Below are 13,793 nucleotides of genomic sequence, written 5' to 3' on the forward strand. Positions count from 1 at the left end.
GACTTCGGTCCATTTAAGTATAGGGGGATTAAACAGTTACAAAAACAAAACTCCTGAATCATTTCATCTGCATTTCTTGCATTTCTTTTCGTCCCCCTGGAACTAATTTTTCCAATATCACAGCAATTCCTAAGGTTGGAATGAGTGGCTGAAACCGGTGGTTTTTAACGAGCATTTCACTTGAGAACACAAGGGATCAGTCAACACTAGTTTTGAACCCAGGTTAAGAAAATTAGACTACGGCTTCTTAAATTCCTCGGCCTCTGAGAAAGAATTAGTTCTCGAAAGTTTAGCCTCCATCTTGGGGACCGGAAAGAATTATAGATGCGGGAGCTCCAGACAGAGCTGGACTTTCAGGGTCCACTTGGACCCAAATCTGTCATCTAAGGGTTGCAAGAATCAAACACGTTTCCAGGGGCACCTGGGAGGCTCAGTTGGTTAAGTGTCCAACTTTGGCTCAGGTCATGACCTCACAGTTTGTGAGTTCGAGCCCTGCGTCGGGCTCTGTGCTGACAGCTCAGAGCCTGAAGCCTGTTTCAGATTCTGGGTCTCCCTCTCTCTCTGCCCCTCCCCACTCATGCTCTGTCTCTCTCTCTCTCTCTCTCAAAAATAAATAAAACATTAAAAACATTAAAAAAAAAATCCATGTTTCCGGCCTAGGTCAAACACAACTCGATGTGTCTATTGAAATGTAAGTCTTAGAACATTTAATAGTGCTATACTGACATCTCTTTCCATTGGCATTTAAAAATTTTTTGTGTAACTGTACAGCTGGTGCTATGTTACCAAACCTTAAATGCTTCGCTTCCCCTGAAACTGCAGTCAAAGACTCAGCGGTGTATTGAGACACTTGAGAAATCTGCATTCCCTTTGCTCATTTTTCTGTCATTCAAATATAAGAGCACTAAAGCTACTTCATTAAGAGGTGTGAAAATAATGCAAGATTTCCCCAAAGCAATGGTCTAAAGCAATACAAATCAATATCATAATTCTTAAGTTGAAAAGCAGAGAATTAGGTCTCTCTTGTTTAGTCAGAGAGCGTAACTGATGGGGGACTCTATCAATTTTATTCCTCTAGACTTTTCATTTTATCCATCACTAGACTTCTCCTGATTACCTGAGCTGAAAACTTCTAAAACAAAATGAACTTGACTCCTTCACACTTTGGCTTTCACCAAAAAAAAAAATACCAAGAGCTCTCAAATAGTCTTTGTAAAATGTCTCACTACTAATCTGCCTTTCCAGTCTACCATGGTCTTCTTACTCCTGGCCTTCTTCACCTTAGGGTACCAGAATCCTAGCCAGTCTCTTTGCCTTAGCCCCCTTCCGTCCAGTGCTTTGTGTATAATATTTGAGCTAAAGTGACACACAAGAAAGAAAGAAATCCTCTCATCTACGGTCATGTGATTTTTGCCAATGGTGCCAAGACACTTAATGTTGGAAGGGCCGCGTTTTCAGCAACTGGTTCTGGGAAAACTCAATATCCATGTGCAAAATAGTGGATTTGGACCTTTATCTAGCATGTACAAAAATTAAGTCAAATACATCAAAGACCTACATGTAAGACCTAAACCTATAAAACTCTAAGAAGGAAACATTGGTTAAAATCTTGATGACACTGACTTTGGCAAAGATTTCTTGGATATGATACCAAAGGCACAGGAAACAAGAGAAAAAAAAAATAAACAAATTGGACTTCATGAAACTCGAAAAAATTTGTGCATCAAAAGAATATCAACAGAGTAAAAAGTCAACCCACTGAATGAGGCAAATATTTGCAAAGCAGGTATCTGATAAGGGACTAATGTCCAGAATGGGTACAGAAGTCCTAAAATGCGACAACACCACCAACAAAAAAACAACAACCCACGATTCAAAAATGGACAAATGACTTGAAAAGACCTTTCTCCAAAGAAGATATACAAATAGCTAATAAACACATGAGAAGATGCTCAATATCACACATTCATCATTAGGGAAAAGCAAACGAAACTACAATGAGATATCACCTCATACCCATTAGAATGGCTACTATCAATAAAATAGAAATGACAAGTGTTGGTGAGGTTGTGAAGTAACCAAATCTCTTGTGCACTGTTGGTGAGAAGGTAAAGTGGTACAGTGCCTATGGAAGACACTATGGCAGTTCCTAAAAAAATTAAAAATATAATCACCATATGACCCCAAATACCACTTTTGGGTGGGAGCAAAAAACAAGGCAGAGTGGGAGATGCTAATCATACCAGATTTATAAAAAGAGAAGAAAATGGAGGGCATACAATATTTAAAGAGACAATTTATTCAGGGTTTTAAAAGCTGTTGAGAGACAGAACATATTTAAAACAGCCCAAGAAAAAGAAAAGCAATTTCTTCAAAGGAACTAACACTTGCATTCAACAGAATCCAGAAGACACTGGAATGATGTATGCAGCATGCTAGAAGGTGACTGCCAACTCGAGTCACACCTGCAAGAAGATATTATCAACACATATTCAAATCCTAACATCCAGAGTATCTACAGACTGACAGTATGTGAGAGACAACATAATATAAAATGGGCAAAAGTTCTGAACAGGTATTTCACGCAAGAAAAAATCCAGGTGTCCAGGAAACATAATATAAGCTACTTAATCTTCTTAATAATCAACAATTGGACAGGAATTAACACAACGATGTCATCCCATTACACAGTTACTAATCAGAAACACAGATTAAGATTGACATCAAGTTTTGGTGAGGGTGTGGGATGAGAGCTCTCGTCCACTGCTGATGGTAATGGACATTGTTACTCCTCCACTGAAAAAGAATTCCATTTTCTGCTTTGGAACTGGGTAGTCAGTTGGAGGTCAGAAAGCCCTTGAGAAAATTACCAGTGGTGGCTGGAAGGACACTTAGAAAAATCTTACTGGACTTTTACAGACACCTGTGTTATTTCATGGTGGAACATGTGGTGACACTGTTGCCTGGGTAACACGGAAAATGGCAATGCAGTCCATGAACTTGGGGGTCTCACTGAGGCGATTTCTAGAAAAAAAGCTGAGCGTCAAATGCTTTCTCTTAGGTGCATATGATAAGGTACAGATACAGATCAATGTGACAGGAACTTTTCATCAGAATCAAGGGGAGACTTTGCCAACTCAGGACTCCATTATCATTTGTCTATTTCTTACTCCTCCAACTTGAAAATTACTCTAAAAGTAAAATCAAAGCTGGGGGCAATCAATCCAGAGTGCCGACAGTGGACCCTCTCCTTTGCGGGAGAGCAGAACAGTTCTGTGACTGTTGGTTAACTGCAGAGAGAAGGGGCACCTCAGGTGACTCCTCAGCTCGGCAGCTGTCTCAGAGGATCTTAAGCACATTTCCCCAAAGCAAGCTGGAGTGGATCATGTTGTGTGACACAGTAAACCTCAAAGTCCTGCTGACTCTGATACCAGCTTTGATTCAAAGGGGCAGAGAAACTTCAAAATGGAAAGAGGCCTCCAGGGTGCTAACCTCCTCTAGTCAGGAAGGATGCCGACAAGCCTACTCCCTGAGAACATGGACTGCTTTGAGGGGGAAGGAAGCCTCCAAAATCAGAGCTCCGAGCCCAGAGTCCAGAGCCACTGCAGGCACCCAAGGGGAAAGAGCCCCAAACAAGGAAAATTTCCTGCTGCCAATCGTAGGAAATGGTAACTCATGGCAGGCTGGATTTTAGAATTACTATGAATGACAGTACTGGGAGCCTCCCGATATTCCTCTTTCTAATGGGAGGTTTCTAATTATGGTTTTCCATACGGGTCTCACTGTTGCACGTTGGGTGGGAGGGTGGGATGGACAGGAGCGCAGATAATGTGAGTTTTTAGTTTACAGGCCTGGCCACCCAGGGAGCTGCATTTGAACAGCTGTGCCAGTGGGGTGCTGACACGCCGTGTCATCTGCGCTTGGACCCAATATGTAGATGACGGGATACTAGGCTTCAGGTTGTGTCATAAGAGGTGACACTTTGAGGCTCCCGAATGGGGTGAGCACCTTTAGCTGGTGGCAAGTACGTGGATAGTTACAGCCAGGGGTCACACTGAGGTAGCCAATCTTCAAAGATGCTCTCCAGCAGAATTCTTCTTCTCCAGTTATAGAGATGACAGTTGCCCATCAAGAGGTGGACGTTATGTGCCCTCCCTTTGAACCTGAGGTGGCCCCTGCACTCAGAAATGTGTGCCATCCTGGACTTCTGAAGCTAGATGTTAACAGACCGGCAGTGTCTACTTCCTTCCTCGGAGCACTCACTCTTGGGTTGTTCCCTCTTACAGAGCCCAGCACACATACCGAGAGCAAAGTCAACAGACTACATGGAAAAGCCACATGGAAGAGAACCAGGTCTCCCCGGGCAACAGCCCCAGCTGAATTCCCAGCTTACGGCCAACACCAACTGCTTGGCGTGGGACTGAGGACACTGAACCAACTCAGGGCTCAGGCCGTCATCACATGAAACAGAGGAACCAATTAGCCAACAAAAATGTGAGAGATGTACATTGTTATTGTTTTAATGCACTAAACTACAGACCTGTGTGTTTGTGTTTGTTCTTGTTTTTATTCCAAAGGGTTGATACAAATACCAAAGATTAGTGATCTATGAAACCTACATACAGAGATTCAAACACCACGCAGTAAGTAGCCTCTAAGAATGCCCTGCATGTACCCCCCACCCTTGATAGCATTCATGTCCTTGGTGTAACTGCCTCCCCTGCAGTGTGAGCTACACCCGTAGCTCACTTCTAACAAATAGTGACTCACTTCCGGCAATAACAATGGAACGTTACTTCCAAAATTTGCTAGAGAGACAGTGGCTTCCATCTTGTTCTCTCCTTTTCCACCCTTTCCCATCTCTATCTCTCTCTCTTTCTGTGTCTCTGTCTCTGTCTCTGTCTGTCTCTCTCTCTCTCTGTCTCTTGTTTGCTCTAATGGAAGTCAGTTCTCATATTGTGAACTATAGGGAAACCCCAGAGCAAGGAAATACTATCTCGGACCAACGGCCAGTGAGGACTCGGCCGTGTCAATAGCCACGTGAGTAGCCATGCGATGCATCCTCCCTGAGAATTGCCATGTGAGCTGATAAAGATGTTACCCACTGAGCTATCGATCTTTCTGGCATGCGTCTTAAATAACATTAGCCTTTGACTGGCCCCGCAGTAAGAAAATCCAACCTTTGTACTTCTTGATTTTTAGTAGTTATTGTTAATCAGAAATATCACACAGTGATCAAAAACAAAACTAAAAGGGTATCAATATATTTAGCAGTAATTGTCTGGAAATTAGCAAGAAAAACACATACAATGGACTTGGTCCCACCATCTATTCACTTTTAGAAGACTCCTGAAATCAATAACATTTTCAAGCAGAAATATAAATTCTCTCAGGCACTTGTCTCTCGCAACTTGAGGATATTAAGGAAAATATTGACAAGAGCATATATCCTGGATTCTGCCTCTGGCAATAGGCTCCTCCATATTTAAGAAACAGTATTAAATCACAGGGAGTAACTTAGGACATTCCGCTATGGACAGCTCAAATCCTTGTGTGGCAAAAGCATGCTGGAAAGAGTGTAGCCGCTTCTCGTGAACTTCTTCCTCAAAATAAAAATAGACGGTTTGATCTTCAGAGCAAAGTACTCCTTTTTAACATTTTAAGCCTATTTTGTAGTAATCAAGACCTTATTCAGCTAGTATTTTCAGATTTTAAAAATTAAACACGAGGCATTTTTTTTAATCATGGAATACCCCTGGCTAATTGAAATGTTATAACTGACTTGATAAAAATATTTATATTACAATTTGGGGGAAAAAAACGTATACCTTATTACCACAACTTTACAAAAAACATTTTATTGTTTATCTACCAAACAAAGAAAATAGGTAATACGTTCTTTTGAAACGCCCATGATAGCTATTGCAATTATATGTATAATTTTCCAATATTAATAGCACAGAAAAGTAAAAATTAGCTAAAAATATAAAAATGGAAGTGTGGTTATATATATACATGCCTATATATATGTGTGTATATATGTGTGTGTGTGTGTGTGTGTGTGTATATATATATATATATATATATATATATATTCTATTCCTAAAACACACACATGCCTCTGTAATGAATTCCATTTTTCCACTAGCTTAGATGAAAATGTTTTTGCATAAACTCCACTGCGTTGTCCTTTCTTCCATTTATTTTCCATCTGCCATCCACTTACAAAGTCACAGTCCATCTAAATCACTCCTCCTCTTTCTCCCTGCTCCTTCTCATCTTCCTGTCTCCTTACTTTCTCCCCTTTTCTTTGTCTCTCAATGTTCTTCCCCACTTGTGTTGAGAACTATCCTGGAGAGTGTTAACATAGGGCCTCAGGAATCATGTGGCAATCACATCCAGCCAACAGAGATAAGAGAGGTCCTGCTACATAAAACTGTGCCACGTTCCAATCCAGTGACATATATGCACTTATCACAAACACTAGTTAATTCTTATATTGGATGTGGCTGCTTTACAGAAATGGACAAGCTTCTGAAGGGCTGTTATGTTTGCTGAAATTTTGAGAATTGATTAATATTTTAAAATTAAATGATGCTATGATTTCAAAAACATTGGACATCAATACTGGGTTTATTTCAAAATGAGATATTTCCATAACATTCTTAAATTTTGTCCTGGCCATAAAGCGTTTAATTCATCTTAGGCATGCGAACACTAAAATATATAAAGAAATCTGGATTTAAAGAGGCTCATTTAAACTGATAAGAACAGATACTACACTCGATCATAGCCAAAAGGCCGAGAAGAGATACAGTTAGAGACGGAGAGAGCCAAACCATAAGAGACTCTTAAAAACCAAGAATAAACTGAGGTTGGATGGGGGGTGGGGGGAGGGAAAAGTGGGGGGATGGGCATGGAGGAGGGCACCTGTTGGGAGGAGCCCTGGGTGTTGTATGGAAACCAATTTGACAATAAACTTCGTATTAAAAATGAAATTAATTAAAAAAGAGGCTCATTTAAAATGTTTGAACACATTAAAAGGTGTAATATAATTGTACTTTCATTCCTTCATACGCATGTTAAAATTCCTTCCTTAAACACTGAAATTCTGATCATGAAAATTTTCACACAATGAGACATGCAGCAAACATAAAATAATCTTAGGCAAAGGCAACGATGTTACGTGTAGATCGATTTCTAAATAAAATATGCGGAAAGTGAAAATGTATACTCTCTTCTTTAAAGACATAAAATTAATTTTGAATTCTATTTGATGTGACAAAGACTGTATTTAGGACATGAAATTTAAATACTATATCAGGACCTAATTTTTCTTAGCTCATTCGATTTAAATATTCTCAGTCTCTATTTCAAAATTTATTTTACTGGTGAGAGACACATGCAACTGAAGCTCAAACATGTAGATGGCGATACTCTGGGGCCAGAAAGACTAAAAGGTTTCTATTTTTGCTCTTGTACTAGAAGGAAAGACTACATTTTACATTAAAGCCACATAAGTGGAAAAATTCAAATTCATAAGCTACTCTAAAAAATTTTAAAGAGGCTTTCTGATGTATGGATAGTCCATTAATGATCATTTAATTTGTATGCAGACAATAAGAGAAGGATAAATGATCTTTTATATTTCAAAAAAGAATAACAATATATGTATGAGAATTAAACTTCATAAGCTCCTATTTCTCATGTTTCACCTTCAGCATTACAATGCGCCTCAATGTGGGGCAATTAAACAAGGAGATTAACATGCGGCAAACCACCAGGCAGACTGGAAAGCAAAATCAATTACAGAATACACAGACCCGCTTTCCCCTTTGCCACCTTTACCTCTCTAGGCAATAGAACTCCGTGCCTCTTTCCACCCCGGCCCATTCATTCTCCTCCTGGTAGTGCCCTTTGTTCACCAGACATCTGACCTCCTTGCCACAGCTTTGAAAACATGTAGGATGGTGTTAACCTGACTGGGCCACAGGGTGCCCAGACGTTTGGCCACACATTATTCTGAGTATCTCTTTGAGGTTATTTCTGGATGAAATTAATCTCTGAATCTGTAAGCAGAGTAAAAAGACTGCCCTCGCTAATGTGGGCGAGCCTTACCCACTGATTAAGTGAATTCCAGAATAGAACAAAAAGGGAAACCAGAGGGGAGAGCTCCCGCCACACTGCTGGGCTTAGGCAACAGTTTTCTGCCTTTGGACTCGAACTGAAAACCTGGCTCTTCTTGAGTCACGAGCCTGCCTGCTCTGGACTGTAACTGTGCCAGTGGCTGTCCTGGTTCCCAGATCGGTGGATACAGACTGGAGCTAAACCATCAGCTCTCTTAGGCATCTAGCTTGTGGGCTGTAGATCTTTGGATTTCTCAGACTCCATGATCATGTAACCCAACTCCTTATAAATCCATACACGTATCAGTATTACATACCCTGTATATGTGTGTGTGTACTGATGGCACAGAGCCCTTCATGATCTGCCCTACATCCCTCTCCTGCCCACCTCCTGCCTAGGAAACAGCCTTAGGTCCCCCTGTGCTTCCTGATCCTGAAACAGCTTCCCCTGGCTGATGCGCACTACATCCGATCATTTCCCCAGCTCCTTACTTGTCTCCCGGAGATGAGCTTACTTTGCCCTTTATGTCCTCCTTTTAGATAAATCAATAAACGTGTGGGAATATCTCAGAAGAATCATATAATATTTAGCAAGGTCTTACTATATGCCAGGTCCTGGGTAGGAACTTTAACATTGATGATCTCATTAATCCTCAGAGGGATACCTCTCTCGGAGGGCAGTTATCATCCTAATTTTTAAAGTTGAAGAAAGTGAGACCTCAGGTTACCGAGAGGATTGGCGACAATCATGCTGCAAACAGGTGGCAAAGCAGGAACCTGAGTCTGTAGGCAGAGCCCATGGTCTTACCTGCTCCACAGTTAAAGTGGAGCATACTAAGATTTAGTATGAAGGAATTAGAATGGGAGACGTGTGAGGCAGTCACAGGGCAGTTAACTCACTGCCCACCTCAGTTGCCTCCTGGACTTTGCCCTGCTGGCAGCCTGTGAGTCTTCTAAATTGTCCCCGTGGAGGTAGAGGAAGAGAAGGGAGGAGTGGAGGAGCTGATATTCACTTGCGGGGATCCGATCGAGAAGGAGTGAGCCCCCGAGGGGAGAGGAGCAAGGGTCTTTACCCACCACTGGATTCTCACAGCTGCCGGGGAATTTGTATGTGACCCACAGACACAGAGAGGATGGCAGGAGTTCTCTGAGAGCTCGGCTAGGACTCCAGTCTCAGAGGCCGGGGGTCTGGGGGGGGGTGGGCACCAGGGGACTGTGGCGCACGAGTGAGTCAGTGGACTGGAAGAGGGGGCCTGACTCCCCTAGGCTCACGATGCCAGGACGCTGCAGGCTGTCCAGGGTGCTATGGAGGCGAGCCAACCAGGGGACAACCGAGAACACTGTTCAGACTGCAATGGTGACAGCTGCATGCCACAGCACAGAAAATGACAGCAGGACCGCTGCCGCCCTCATGTCCCCTTTGCAGGACGTGGGGAAATGGAGCAGAGAGCAGAAGCCATCTGCAGAAAGTACATCAAAAAGAATTGGGCTGAATCTTGAATATGACTTAAAAAAAAGAGAGAAAGAAAGAAACCTCACTGGAAGGTTGACAACCGTCAAGCACAACTGTGACCTCAGAGTCCAGAGCATAATTTTAGTTATGAAATAGAGTGACATTTTTCTGCCCCTGAGTTTTATGCATCTTGTAACTGCAACGTAGAGAATAATTGTGCTACTGTTATCAAAATAACACGGACTGCCAGAGGAACAAAAGTTGAAGACTTGTGAAGACTTCCATGGTTCCGTCAGCTGTTTTATAAATTATCAAATTTGCTTACACTGTCAGGTTTCTGGAAGCAAAATCAGCAGTAGCAACAATTTTCCAACCTCCCTCCCTCCAAAAAAAAAAAGGATATTCCAAACAGCTTCTAGTCCATCAATAAGTTTTACTGGAACATTCTATGCCCACTCATTCATGCCCTATCTGGGGCTGCTTGACTGCCACAAGGGCAGAGCTGAATAAATGCCACAGAAATGGTGTGACCCCAAAATATTTACTCTCTTGCCCTTCACCAAAGAGGAGCTTAGCAATGGAAGAACTCTTATCGAAAAAAAAGAACCAGTAGACGGATGTATGGAGGAGTAACTTTGACTATATTTTTCAAAGATCACTCTGGCTGCTATGTGGAAAAAACTCTTTTGGGAGCAAGGGCTTGACTTTATTATACAATTTTATGTCTGTATTACAGCATTTTGTTCTACAGTAATAATGTTTATTCAAGCTGAACTTCTAATGGATTAGATATGAACTTTGAAAGTGGGTAGAGTTTTCCGGTTTGTTTTCATCTCCGTAAATATAGTTCTCAGAATTCCGAACATTTAGCGGGTACCCATGCAATAATTGTTAAAGAACTAATGAACTCAAATCATGGGCAGGGACGTAGCTGAAGGTAACTCTATTTTTAATTATATTTCCATGGCGTTCTACTATTAATGTGTTGCTTTTCTCATGAGGTTTTTGTGAGCCTCAATATTAAAATTATGATCTCAAATTGAATTTATAATTACCTGGCTCTGTATACTTGGTACAGATGAATTATATATCCCTTCTGAACAATAGCAAATGTTCTGAGAAATACTCATTAACTACGGAGGACGTCATAAGATGAGAATAGCTCTGAAGTATCTATTTCGTTTCTTGGACTAGAAAGCAACTTAAGTGACCATAAAAGAGATTTGGGATTAAAAACAAAATTACATCTTAATTTTAGAATAATAGAACAAGAAAAGCTGTCAAATGTTCTTGTGGAAGTTCTAACCAGTAAGAAATCTCCAGCCATGGACTCATAAGCCGATGGTAACATCCATGGAAAGAGATCAGAAGTAGATAGTTTTCTTTTAGTTAATGTCTATCTTTTTATATTCCTTGATTTTCAGCCCTCCTGCAGGTAGGCAGGTATATTTTAAGGTAAGGTGTGTTTTTGTAAGTATTATGGTCCTGACATTTTTCCTTAGTGGAATCCACTTCTCCCCGTTTTGTTTTCTTAATTGGAGAGTTTATTCTATTTACATTTATATTGATTAGTGAAGCATCTGGGTTTATTTTTACAACCATTATTTTGTGTTCACCTAACCCTAGTTTTTTGTCTCATTTCCTTTTTCTTATTTTCCTGTTTTCTTTTGATTTATAAGATTTGTTTCCCGTTTTATTCTTTGATGGTTTGGAAATGATAGACTGTTATCTCTGTAACGTTAGTAGTTACTATTTTGTTCTCAAATTTGTGAGTTATCTATTTCATGGAAACTTTCCCATATTTGTAAAGGCTCAGTAGTAGGTTGGTAGAATTTTATATTTAGTCCTTTCATATTCTCTTGATCTTTAATATATTCATAATAAAATAATTACAGCAAAATCTTGGTTTGCAAGCATAATTCGTTCCGGAAACATGCTGGTAATTCAAACCACTTGTATAACAAAGCGAATTTCAAGAATCACTGGGTCAGTTGTGATCATGTGATGTTCGGCATCGCGTCCTACTCGTAGTGCAAGACATCGCTCGTCGATATCAAGTTAAAATATATCAGAAACCTTTGCTCATCTTGAGGAACATACAGAACAAGTCACTCGCAATCCAAGGTTTTACCATATTTGAAAATAACTCTGAGGGCTTCTGTGTCTTGTAATACTAGCGATTGGGAGTTCCGAGAAGCACCACACACACACGTATGCACACACATGCACCATGGACATGTCCACACACACATGTGCACGCACTCATGCAGACACACTTCCCTAACAGAAGTCCTGCCAGTCACACGGAGGCCTCACCGGTCTCGGTAGGCACAAACGGTCTCAGCCCCAAACAATCCTAAAACCAACAGCTGAGCCCCTCTTATGCTTGGATCCTCGGCTGGACTAGCCGTCGGTAGCTGGGAGAAAAAACACCTGGAATCCAGAACAGGCAGACAGATCCAGAGGAGGAGGGAATTCGGGGAACAGGAGTGTAGGAAAATGGTCTGAATGTCAGGGCGTCCTGAAATAGGTGGTCTCTGATACGTGGTTCTTCCAGCAACACTTGTGAACTTTGGAAAAGAACAAAAGGAAGCCAGGCCTGGGCACCTTTTCTGTACCGACACTTCTGGGGGTATCCTGAAATGGGACTGGTCCAATGTTCTCTTCTGCTACGGGGAGAAACAAAGCAGAAGGATACCGGGTCATCCTTGGAGGAAAGTTTCCCCCAAATTAGCACACATTAATGGGAATAGATCTAAAGAACAAGAGCTTACAATAAAAGGGGGGGGGATCATTAGAGTTTGGAGTCATCAAAAACAGAATATACTTTTTATGGATATGTGTGCAACATTTTCAGGAGTGGAATCTTCAAAACTAAGCGGACAATAAGAAATTATAAAAAAAATACAACAACAAAGAGATCAAAAATGGAATTTCCATATACAACGTTGTTAAAGAACAGAATTGACATCTGGCAATATTTAAAGAAAGAATAGCTGCAAATTCCTGAGAGCTGGTGAAAATATGCAGCCATTGATCTCAGAGGTAGAATATCTTCCATGGAAAAAAAAAAAAAAGAAACACAAAGAAATCCATGCCTACAGACATGGCAATGAAATCACAAAGCAGAAGATGAAGAGGAAACCTTGAAGAGGCAGAAAGAAAGGCCACGTCAATTAAGGGAAGTGACAGAATGATAGCAGACATTCCAATGGCAAAAACACAAGTCAACAGACAGTCAAATAATATCTACCAAGAGCTGGGGAAAAATACCTGTTAACCTAGAATTGTCAGTGAGCAAAAGGATCCTTCAAGGATGAAGAGGGAAATGAAGATATTTAGAGAGTAAGTAAACACTGAGGGATTTGATCTCTAAGAGGTTGGTCTTAAAGGAAATCTTGAGGTAGTTCCAAAAGCAAAAAAAAAAAAAAAAGAAAAGAAAAAGATCCAATAACAGTCTCAAATGCAGGAAAGATCAGTAAACAAAATGGTAACAAGGAACACTCCACATTTTCTGATCAGATCAGAATACAATTTAAATGAAAAGTTAATGGCAAAAAATTAATTTCCCTTAGAAGTTGAATACTGCCATTCGTGCAAAAAAGAAAAGGAGGAGGTCAAGAGATTTTAAAAGACTCACTGAATGGTAGTGAAAGGCACCAGGTATGATGACCGAAATAAGAGGAGAGACACAGCACACACCATGTTCATTAAATACAACACTAAACATACGAACTATGCTAGCTCTCCTGGAGTCAATCTACAGACCAACAAAAACCCCAACAGCGATTTTCTTTAATGAAATGTGACCAGCTCATGCTCTCTCTCGCTCTCTTTTTTGGTGGAAGAATATAGCGTCCAAGATAACCGAGACACTCGAACAAGTTACGAAGCCCTACTACGAGGTCTGTTGTTATTATCATCACTGCTAGATTTTCAGTTCTAGCCCATTCCCAACACACCTGCCGTATTCAAGTCGGTGAAGCTGAGATGCGGATTTGAACATCCAGCTTCTACTGTAGGGGTTAACACGGACCTACGTTTATTTTACTCTAGCAGATGTTTACTTTTCGAAATACAAGCAAATTATTTGCTCCTCTGCCGGAAAGTTGACTAAGAAACAAATGCAATGATAAAAACAGAATTGGAACAAACGGTTTGGCCGGTTTCTCTCAAACCCTGCCCGCACCAGGGCGCTTTAGTTGGGAACAAGA

General features: G+C 40.9%; 1 protein-coding gene and 1 pseudogene across 10 annotated transcripts in view; both read right to left on the minus strand.

Moving 5' to 3' along the window:
* NETO1 (neuropilin and tolloid like 1) overlaps nucleotides 1–13,793 on the minus strand; it is a 126,764-nt gene that overhangs the window by 71,149 nt on the left and 41,822 nt on the right. The window lies entirely within an intron of this gene.
* Nucleotides 6,686–6,813, minus strand: LOC128777162 (U2 spliceosomal RNA; annotated as a pseudogene).

Source organism: Panthera pardus, unplaced genomic scaffold (assembly GCF_024362965.1).
Source record: "Panthera pardus isolate Hobbes unplaced genomic scaffold, ASM2436296v1 HiC_scaffold_15, whole genome shotgun sequence".
Taxonomy (NCBI): Eukaryota; Metazoa; Chordata; class Mammalia; order Carnivora; family Felidae; genus Panthera; species Panthera pardus.